We start from the raw sequence: 11,379 nt of genomic DNA, 5'->3' as shown, positions 1-11,379 counted from the left end.
ATGTCAAATCTAATGGAATCCAGTGGAATATCCCTAAAGCGAGTTGTATATTCGAAAGATAGTTTGTGCTTTGTTGACATTTGCTTGCTTCCTCATTGTTTGAGTTTCCAAAGACGCCAATGTTGTATTTGTAAACAACAAAATGTGCATTTACTTCTCACTTGTACCTGTTTTTAAAATGTGGTGACAAACGGGGCTTGCACATTATGATTGAAGGTGACAATAGACAGAAATGGAGGGTTATTTCAGTATAAGAGAAATATTTCACCATTATATTTTATAAGCATTATGCTTGAACTATTTGTATTCAACACCTGAACAGTCTATTGCTTTTCAATTCAAGAGCGCCACATAAATTATACTTTCACGTATAATGTTCATTATCATATGTTCAGCCCTTGCGGTTTTGCATAAAGACTCATCTTTGTTTTGAAACTGGGGATTTCTAAACTGGTTTATTTTATGATACTGGCAAAAATAATAAACAGTGGTTGTCATTATACAGACTGTGATACACTGTCACTGAGGACCTCTGCTGGAAAGCATATATTCTGTAAGAAACTAGATTGTGCCACTCAGTGGTCACAGAGTATTATAACATGCTGGCAACAGATGGATGTTTTGCTGTTGTTTGTGGAAGGATCTAACACTCCCTGATTGTCTAGTGACATATTCCTTTATTTAAAAATTATTCCCGTACCATATACAGTCTTATCTGAAAAGAGTGGCACTCATAATTCATAATTCATGCTCACAGCTTGACACCGCACTGTGTGTGAGTTTGATAGTGACAGTTGAGTATTGATATATTTTCTTTCTCTCATTTCCCATGGGAGATGATTTGATAAAGACTTGGAACGGTCTTTTGGAGAAAGAGTCAATTAGTGAGAGTTTAGTCATCACATGCCTGGGTCAAGTCTGTACTTGCTTTCCCACTATCGACTCAGTGAACAATGCAAGAAACAAAAGGCACAACCAAAGCGCCCTGCACTGTAGGGTGAAATGACTGCAATGGCCATTTTGATACCAACAGTTATTATTAAAGGGGCCATATTATTCCTTTTGTGGTTTCCTTTTCCTATAGTGTGTTATATAGAGTGTTGTGCATGTAAATCTGCAAAGCTAAAATCCCAAAGTTTCTCAACCACACTCTCCCCCCTGCCTGAAACGCCTCTAGTGGACTCCTTTGTTTACTTCAGTAACATAGTGACAACAGTATGTAACACTTTAGCTTCTATTGCCTAGTGCTCCAACACATTGTACGTGAGGGGCGGGACATCTCTGAGCGGTTGACCAATCACAACATGGCTTCCTCTTCAAAAGGGAATTAGATACTATCATGTACAGGAGTGAGCCATTAATACTGCTGAATAGAAATGGCATTGTTACAGTATACCAACCCCATGAAGACTGTCCATGTGCATTAATAGCAGATCATGAGTTATGTATTCATCATGTTTACAATACTCAAAACAATTCTTTGTATTCGTAGTTTCAATACTTCAAGTATTGTTCTGCACACCCCTATACAATGCATTTCATAGATATTATATCACAGGAGTATTAACTTGCCTCTCGTATTTGTTGGACTCTTCATTTATTAAACTTGTCTTTTTGAAAGTAAATCAACGTTGCTTTTTGATTTGTGCTAAGACCATTTAACTCAAACGTATTGTGACTGGAAAACAAACCCTTTTATGAGCTGCAAACAGAACCGGTAAAGAGTCAATCTCTTGTTTGGTCATAGGTTCGCTCGTAATGACTACATTTGAAGGCCATAAACAAAAGATCAAAGGGTACAAGGTTATAAAAGTGTATTGATCTGCTGTTGAAGGGAAATTAATGGAATTTCCTGCAAATGTTTGAAGTCTCAGCACGTAGCTGCTCTTGACCGGTCAGCTTGAGAAGGTCAACAGATGCAGGGGAAACCTGATTGGTATTCTGGGGCACTCGGTTGTAAAGAGACGATCGGACTTTAAAGAATTCAGCCAAGGTCCTGACAGTAACCACAGGTCAACTGTTTCCATGGTGATCCAGTCTGGGGGGGCTCTGACCGCAGGACTTTCGCTGGTTTGATCCAAATAAGTGTCCTCAAAATGGTACTTCCAGGAAATGCAATATATGACAAAATTGGTTATAGACTGGACTCTAGGGATATATTATATTAAATGTATTGCGATGAGATTGAATATCGTCTTGTAGGTGTTTTTACAGATAATCTGTTCTGTTACTGGGAGTAACAATGTTGCACTAAATATTATCTCCACTGGGAGTCAGTATGGGGCACAGATAAGTGCAAAACAGTCACCTGTCAATTCATCTTTATTTACCCCAAGCTTTCTATTTTCACACTAGAAATATCCCAAAAATGGGTAAAACAACTTAAGCTTGTGAGTGAGATGCTCTTTTAGAAAATGTCCCAAAGCTTCTGTCTCATGGATTAAAGCCCAAAGTGACAGTGTGCAGCAGGTTGAGGAGAACAACTCTACAGACATGTTTGTTAGCTATTTAATAAGTTAATTTGAAAACCTTTCAGGTTTACAGGTCAGGTTAAGAGCCTTTATAGTGAAAATGTGATAAATGACTAGTTTGATTTGGATTGTGTGATTTTAGCTTTGAGATTATGGTGGTTGTTTTAGAGTTGTTGCTTAAGGGAGATTCATACTTCTGCATAGGTAACAACAAATACATTATAACACCCTTTGTTGCTCGAGAAGAAGCTGTCTAATATGTGATCAATTGAAAAAAACGTTAGATTTGTGGAGTTTGAAAGAAGATATATGTTGCCTGTCCTCAGTTCTGCTTGAGGTCAGCAGCTTAAAGATGCATCAGCTGCTACTAGCAAGTTGCATTGTGGTTAATGTAGGCCCCAGGTTTTGACAAAGGTCAGATATGTGTTGATATCTCTTATTCTGCTGCTTTGATCTTGATACTTTTAACTGTCGGTCTTGAAGTTTTGGTCATATCTACATTATGTGAAAAACAAACATCTGTTTGTATTCATATGTGTTACATTTCTGTCTGTAAGGCATTTGAATTATGCTTTGGTTCATAGGTAAAAAGGCTGAAATACAGTGCTCACAGTTATTACAATTTATAAGGTACATTACTAGTTTCACACTGTGCACACTTTTACTTATACTCTCTCTATTTCTATTTTAGATACATCTCCTTTTACTACAAGGATTGTTTCTTACTGCAGTTGAACAATCAAACATTACATATAACACACATGATAAACCCATGTAATATTATAGATTATACTAAAACAATTTAGTGTAACTATTCAAAAAACATGTTCCACCTGAACACAATGTGTGATCCACATAATAATTATTCCCCACAGACATTATTCAGACAGTAGACGCCCTGTGTGTGTGTGTGTGTGTGTGTGTGTGTGTGTGTGTGTGTGTGTGTGTGTGTGTGTGTGTGTGTGTGTGTGTGTGTGTGTGTGTGTGTGTGTGTGTGTGTGTGTGTGTGTGTGTGTGTGTGTGTGTGTGTGTGTGTGTGTGTGTGTGTGTGTGTGTGTGTGTGTGTGTGTGTGTGTGTGTGTGTGTGTGTGTGTGTGTGTGTGTGTGTGTGTGTGTGTGAATCAGTCCGTTGTTTCCACGCATGTACCTTTGTATGTGTGCATGCGTCTGAGTATATATACAAGAGCATGTGAGTTATGTGTCATCCTCCATCCATCATCAGAGTCAGGCAGAGGAAGAGTACAGTTTAAGTATCTAAGGGTTTGTGGTTGTCCGTGGTTATAGAGATGTAGAAGGAAGCTACCGGTTTGTCCCATATTTCTTCTTCCATTAAAGAAACATGTGTGACTTGATGAGTCGGTCCCAGTATCCTGTCCATGGTCTTATGGGAGATCATGCCCGGTGGTCCTCCGCTGCATAACCATTAACCACAGCGTCTGTCCTCACCACAGCACCCTCCAGTGGGACAGTCGACATGTGTACATACATCACAGCTTCCTACATCCCTCCGCACACAAATAGACAGTTTATGGGAGACATAGAGCCGTAATTAGACCTGGAGAACAGATGGTTGTCTTTTCACTGGCCATCATGTTCACTGGGAGCTTTGGGAACAAGCTCTTGTTTACATGGAGACAACATAATCAGATCTTTCAAACCAGGGGTGACTGTAAGTGGTGCATGACATTTGGCCTAGGACCTTATCTTCACTGGGAATACACATTAATAAACATCTGAACAAGGAGGATCATTTAACATTGCAAAAACACAAAGAAGACATTGTGATTTAGAAAGATGAATTATAGTGTTGATATGTTATTGAGCTGCACTATGAAGGTTTTTACAGAGGGGTTTGACATACATGTATGTCATACCCTGATTTATAAAACAGTTGGTATCACTTTACAATGAGACTACTCTTATAAAGGATTCATAAAGGGTTTATAATTAGGTTGTAAACACTTTATTAATCATTAAGAACCATTTATAAACCAGTTCTAACATAGTAAAACTATATAAATCTACATCAACACAGGCTCACTATTTGGCAAGATGACTAAGCCTTATATTGGCTACTTAGCGAGAATCAACTCAGTGAACAACAGATACCAAGGATGCTGGCTGATGAAGAAGACGAAGTAAGCTGGTAGCCAATATAAGGCTTAGCAGTACAGATACAAGTGGGCTCACTATTTGGCAAGCAACCGGTCACAGTTGCCCTGTTTATCTTGTGTCTTATAAAAGCTTATTAATGATTTATAAAGTGTTCACAACCTAATTAATAAATTAATTACGAACTATTCGTAAACCCTTTATCAGGGTAGTCTTATTGTAAAGTGGAACCAAACAGTTGTATTCCTTGACAAAAATATAAAATGCTTTAAATTATTTTACAGAAATGAAATTAACAATTATTAGAAGGCCCCATTTGCATGTTTAACTATTACATTCAAGATATATATATTTTTTTTAAAGTATTTTAATGTTATCAACTGGGGAGATTTCAGTGTGATCCCTTTTTCCTTTACCTTATTCACCGATAGTGTCTCCCCTTAGAATTCAAATTAATTAACTATTTGTGAAAGAAGCAGTACTGTACATTTAGGCTGGTTTAATCACACTATTAAACGTTTCTTATTCTTTAGAGAATCCCTCGTCTCTTCAATCCATCACTTTGCTTCCTCTTTCCTTCTTCCATTGCTTCTCTGACCTCTGATTGTCCTTTAGTATATATTGTCAGCTTAGATGAATTGTGTTTGTCCATCAGGGTTGTGCACACTGCTGCCTTTTCAGAAGAGAAATACCAAAGAGAGTCACTTCAGGACACAAGCACACACATCAGCTCTACTCATCTCATTGTATACCTGTATAATGACAATAAAGGACTCTATTCTATTCATGCACAACGTAGAAGGTAAACATGTTACTCTACATAACTTTCAAAAGATCAGAAATGTATCTTAAACCTTTTTTAACAGTTGAAAAATCGATGCATATGAGGTTTCTAAAGGGGTTTGGTTTGAATTGCAGATCATGTTAGGGATGTGACTGTCCAACATGACCTCTGACCTTTTCTCCGACTCTGTGTTTACTCCGATTGAGGAGGAATGTGTTTCTGTTGTGTATGCTTATTTTTCTGCGTTGGCAGTGCCACATGTCACACACATACATACATGTACACACCCACGTGTGTAATTCTTGCCACACACAAACAGGCATGCAGCGTTGTTAAATCTATGAATCATTGGTAGGTAATGAGCGACATTTCTGACATTCAATTGTTTCGGTCTTTTCCATCCTCTGGTTGCTGCTTCCTGAACGTGGGGAGTTGCTGCTTTTCTCAGTTCCATATCGCTGTTATTTAAATATGTTTGCAACTTTATGGACTTTTTTTTACTCCATTGGTTGAATAAAATGAACAATCTGGAGATCTAGCCTCGGAAGTTGTACTCCTTTCTGACATTTTATCGACCAAACTATTCTTGATTTAAATAAACAAAGAACCAATAGATCAATAATGAACATAAGTGTTGATTTCAGCTCTGAGTTGAACTGTTTATATACTGCCTCGCTATAATGTTTAAATGTCACCGTGTTAATACGGGTCAATCGGCTCGATAATATGAGTAGATCTTCAAACCAATTGGTTCATTTTGTTATGAAATCACTGTTGTGCATTGAGCAGCCATACAATTGGAAACGCTGTGGTTCTGTTTTGGGTTCAGGACAGTTTTTAGTTTAAAGTTTCGAAGAGAGACTTTTTGAACTCGTCTGTTTTACGTGTCAGTGTCTGGTTCGAGGCCCAGAGCTTGTCTGGTGGCTGAGATCCTTGGACTGAGCTAGCTGTCTGTTTTTGGACACATTCCCTGTCCAGGTGCTGTGTATTTTTCTTTTTCATGCATTTTCTGCATCATCACCTCATGTAAACCTTTCCAAGCCAAATTCACTCATTATTCAAACACGCAATAAAAGGTTTCATCTCCCTGGCAAGCGGCCAAACACCTTCTTTTTTTCATCCTCTTAAAAATACATCTGGTCTTACCTTTAACTCTGCTTATTTAACCAGCTTCAGAAGAAGAATACAACTAATCAAATAAAGGGAAATGTAAAAATCCTATAGAGAAATTGTTTTTCAGTGATAAAGGCAGCAGGCAATACTTGATTACAGTCAATCTCATCTTATATTTCGAAGCTGGGATTTATTTTTTACCCATTTTTAACTATGGAAGAGAGGCATATTTGATGGGTATTTAATCATCCAAGACAGAGCAAATAAACTGCAAAGGTCAACTCGTAGGAGGTCCGTCACACTCAACTCCCTCGTACTGTATATGGAACATGTTTGCATATGTGTGTGTGAGAGTGTGTGTGGTCTAATGTTAGTATATGTGTTTCACCGAAGCTCCACTACACAATCATTTCAAAGCAGGTTTTATTGTAAAGTCCTAAAAACAGACAGCTAAACAGTGAAGAGAAGTCAGACAGGAGCCGGGTAAAGTGATATCTTTTGTATCTGCTGTTTTAATATCTGTCAATTTCATTTCATTTCAAACCTTTATTTATACAGATAAATCCCATTGAGATCATTGATCTCTTTTTCAAGGGAGACCTGCTCAAGTAGTTCCACATGAAACAAAAACATAAACAGAACAACAAAAGGACATCATTCAGCATCATTCAGCATCATTATCCACATAAACAGGTACCAATAGCTTCCGATTGACTAGCATCCAACCGAGCTTTAAAAACATTTAGTGGCACCAGATTGTTCAGTTGCCATTTAATTTGCAGACTATTCCAAGACAGAGGAGCTGCGCATCTAAAAGCTGTCTTCCCTAAGACAGTCCTAGCAGTTGGCACTTTTAATAAAACCACAGCATTCGATCTCAGGCAGTAGCCACTTACAATTCTCCGTGAGATCAGGGAGCAGATATAAGATGGAAGTTTCCCAAACATGGCTTTGTATATAAAAATGTACCAGTGACTGAGCCTCCGTACAGTTCGTGAAAGCAAACCAGTCCTTGCATACAGGGTACAGTGATGGGTTAATGCTTTACAGTGTGTCACAAATCTCAGTGCACTGTGATACGCAGCATCTAACTTGACCAGGCAATGGGCAGGTGCATTCATATAGACCAGATCCCCATAGTCCAGCACAGGTAAAAAGGTCACAGAGCCTTTTCCTGGCCTCAAGCGAGAAACAGGACTTGTTTCTGTAGAAGAAACCTAGCCTAACCCTCAGCTTTTTAAGCAGGTTATTGACATGAAGTTTACAAGAGAGACAATCATCAAGCCAGATACCCAGGTATTTGTAACGGGTAACCACTTCAAGTTTTATTCCTTGCATAGTTACAATATCTAAAACAGGCTCTGGTGTCTTTTTAGCTTTAGAAAAGAATCTTGGTTTTCTCAACATTTAAAATAAGCTTTAGTTCAGAGAGCTGAGTCTGAATAATGTTAAAAACAGCCTGTAATTTAACACCAGCCTCCTTAATGGAGGGACCTGCACAGTACATCTGTGTGAAGGAAAAACAGAAGTAATGGTTTTTGGTAGCACCACTGACACCACTTCTGTAGACCTGGGTCCTTTGCATCAGTACACCAAGCCCACCGTTACGAACCTTGGTATTAAAATGGACCGTGAACTCAAACTTGAGAGTCAGATTAAGTCGGTGGTAAAAACGAGCTTTTATCACCTGAGGCAGCTAGCGAAAGTAAAACCTTTTCTCTCCAGACAGCAGTTTGAGACAGTAATCCATGCCTTTGTCACCACCCGGCTGGACTACTGTAACTCTCTCTACATGGGGGTCAGTGGGTCCTCGCTCGCACGACTGCAGCGGGTGCAAAATGCTGCAGCAAGGCTCTTAACTGGCACACGGAAGTTTGACCACATTTCCCCTGTTTTAGCTTCTCTCCACTGGCTGCCAATTTATTTTAGGATCTATTTTAAAATTATTTTATTTACTTTTAAATCCCTAAATGGCATGACCCCACCATACCTGAGCTGCTACAGCACTACACGCCGAACCGCCCTCTCAGGTCAGCGGACCAACTGCTCCTGAATGTGCCAAAAACCAGGTCAAAGCTCAGAGGGGACCGTTGCTTCTCTGTAGCGGCTCCCAAACTGTGGAACGCTCGGCCCCTGGAGATCAGACAGGCCTCCACACTGCCTGCTTTTAAATAGCTTCTTAAAACCCACCTCTTCTCCTTAGCGTTTTAACATTTGGCGTTTCAACATCTTTTAGAGTGTTGCTTTTTTGCATTTAAATTGTTTTTTGTTTTTACTTGTACTTGTTTTATGGTGTGTGAGCTGAGCTGTGTTTTATCTATTTGCCTGTACAGCACTTTGGTCTGGAGGTTTAAAGTGCTTTATAAATAAAGTTGTATTGTATTGTATTGTACATCACGGTATCATCCACATAAAAATGTAAAGTAGCTTCATCCACATTTTCACCTAAACTGTTGATGTAGATGGAGAATAAAAGTGGACCTAAAACAGAACCTTGAGGAACACCATTTGCAATGTTCAACCACTCAGAAGACAGCCCATCAAAGTGAACACATTGGGACCTTTCAGAGAGGTAGTTCACAAACCACCCCACTGCATGGCTGCTGGACATGCCTATACTGGCTAGCCTCTGCTTTAAAATGTGATGATCGATGGTGTCAAACGCTTTTGAAAGGTCAATAAACAGAGCTGCACAACTCTGCTTATTATCTAAAATACTAGTAATGTCATTTACCACTTTCATTGTGGCAGTGATGGTGCTGTGTTGCTTTCTGAAGCCTGACTGATGTTTAGACAGGATGTCATTTGTACATAAAAACACCTTTACCTATTCACTCACTAAGCGTTCAAGAACCTTAGCCAGAACTGACAACTTATGCGGCTTTCACACCAGCGCTTTTCAGTTTCTAGCTCCGAGCGGGCGCTTTTCTGGTTCAGCTCCGGTTTCCCTTTTCAGCTCCCGCTCTGTTCACACCGCCCACTGGCGCCCCAGAGCTGCCCCTGCTGCGTCATGACGTCACCGTTTACATCGCTGATTTGCTCCCCAACGGCAGCTCACAACAACAACAACAACTGCGTCGGGTCGATGATCGTGTTGCTTTTAATCACACAAAGCCAGAATAAATTGAATAACGACTTCTCCAACCTTATACTTTGCTCCAGAGTGCCGTGGTTCATTGTTTATTAATGTGTTTCTTCAGCATTTACCGACCGCTGCAGTGCTGCTCTTCCACGGGAGTTTATTCTCCCGTTAGCTCCCGGTTAGCTCACACTGCAGCGGCCGCTCTAAAGTATTCACTGTCCGACTCACACAAGCAGCTGATGCATATCCCCAGTTCCCTTAGCCTAAGTGAATGTGTGTCAGTCTGAATTGACGCTGTTTGGTATCACAACGCTGTTATGAAAGTTTCTCTGGTATAAAACGGGTGATGTTAGCATAGCAACCGAAGCTAAACTGACTACTTGCATCCGATAGCTGCAATAATACAAAACAACACGTCTGCCTCTCTCCACAATGATCGATAACAGTGAACGGATGGTCAAAGTAAGGTACAAATAAACAGAATCACACGAAGCCTGGTTAGTGTTGCCTGACTTTATAAAGTGTGTTTATAGGCACTACTGCTTGTAGGCAGGCATAACAATGTTCAGGGGAGGTGGGTTTAGTTTCCTGCACGCCTCGACGTAAGAGAGACGTAAGCGACGTCGCCTCTTAGCTCCAAAGCTCTTGCCTCTGGACCGACAATTTTTTGGAGCTGGAAATGAAGCGGATTCCGGAGCTAAGAGCCGGCGCCGCTGCGGTGTGAACAGGAAAACCTGGCTTTGAAAAGGCGCTGGTGTGAAAGGGGCATTAGAGATTGGCCTATAGTCAATCACTTACCTTTTTTACACAAGTAGATCTCTAAATAAATAACACCGTCTGTGTTTGAAAAGAATAAGGTGAATGAATGTACGAATACAATGTTCTACAGGTTTAGAAGAAGTCTTAAAGTAAAACATTATAAAATAAATACTTTTTCATTGTTGCATGGACAATGAGTTTCCATCTTTAAAACATACAAGCCTTCTCACACATTTTCATGAAAACTAATGTCTGTGCTTTGCATTTATAGTTGGCAGGTAAATGCTGCTCTATGCAGGCCAACACTGACATGCAAAACTCAATATTTACTTAGATTTTTGATTTCATTCCAAAGTTGTGAAGGAATATAAAAACATGAATAAATATATTAAAGATAACAAGCTAAAATATGAATATGTAACCTTGACATAGTAAAAAATAACACATTTTCTGTGATAAAGACATTCTGTAACTTGATGTGGTTTGCTTCTGTATGAATGTAAGGGTTCATCTGTCGTTACTCCTTCCTGAGAAGCGGAGTCCGACCGTAGAGATAGTTTGGTTTTGGTGGTGATATTGCACTTTAACTGAGAAGAGGACGGTTATAACTATTTACAGAACCTGAGAGCCAGAGAGGGTTTTTGGCTTAGACAGTTGTTCTTGGTATGGTTTTCCCCAACAATGTTTTTGTTCAACGTGTTCTTTTGTTATAATGAGCAACACCTGACAAACTGATGTACCCTACTTAACTGAAAAGCCTACAATGTGAGGTATGTGTGGTAAACTTAATTCTCTCAGTAACATATTTTATTAATAGTGTATTGCATCTTTTAACTAATTTGACATCCTTTGATTTTTTTTTAGAATAAGCTATCATGTAATCTATGTTTGTGTTCATCAAATATAATCAAACTAAATAGAACCAACAAACTTTCCCTAGACGTTACTCCATGTCCCAGTTTTTAATTCATATGATGGAGTTGCATTTATTGCATGAATATTATAGCTGGCATATGTTGCCGACCATGCCATGGTTGGACATTAATGATGGCAACGAT

This window comes from Pseudochaenichthys georgianus, chromosome 21 (assembly GCF_902827115.2).
Source record: "Pseudochaenichthys georgianus chromosome 21, fPseGeo1.2, whole genome shotgun sequence".
Lineage (NCBI taxonomy): Eukaryota > Metazoa > Chordata > Actinopteri > Perciformes > Channichthyidae > Pseudochaenichthys > Pseudochaenichthys georgianus.
This window is presented reverse-complemented; position numbering follows the sequence as displayed.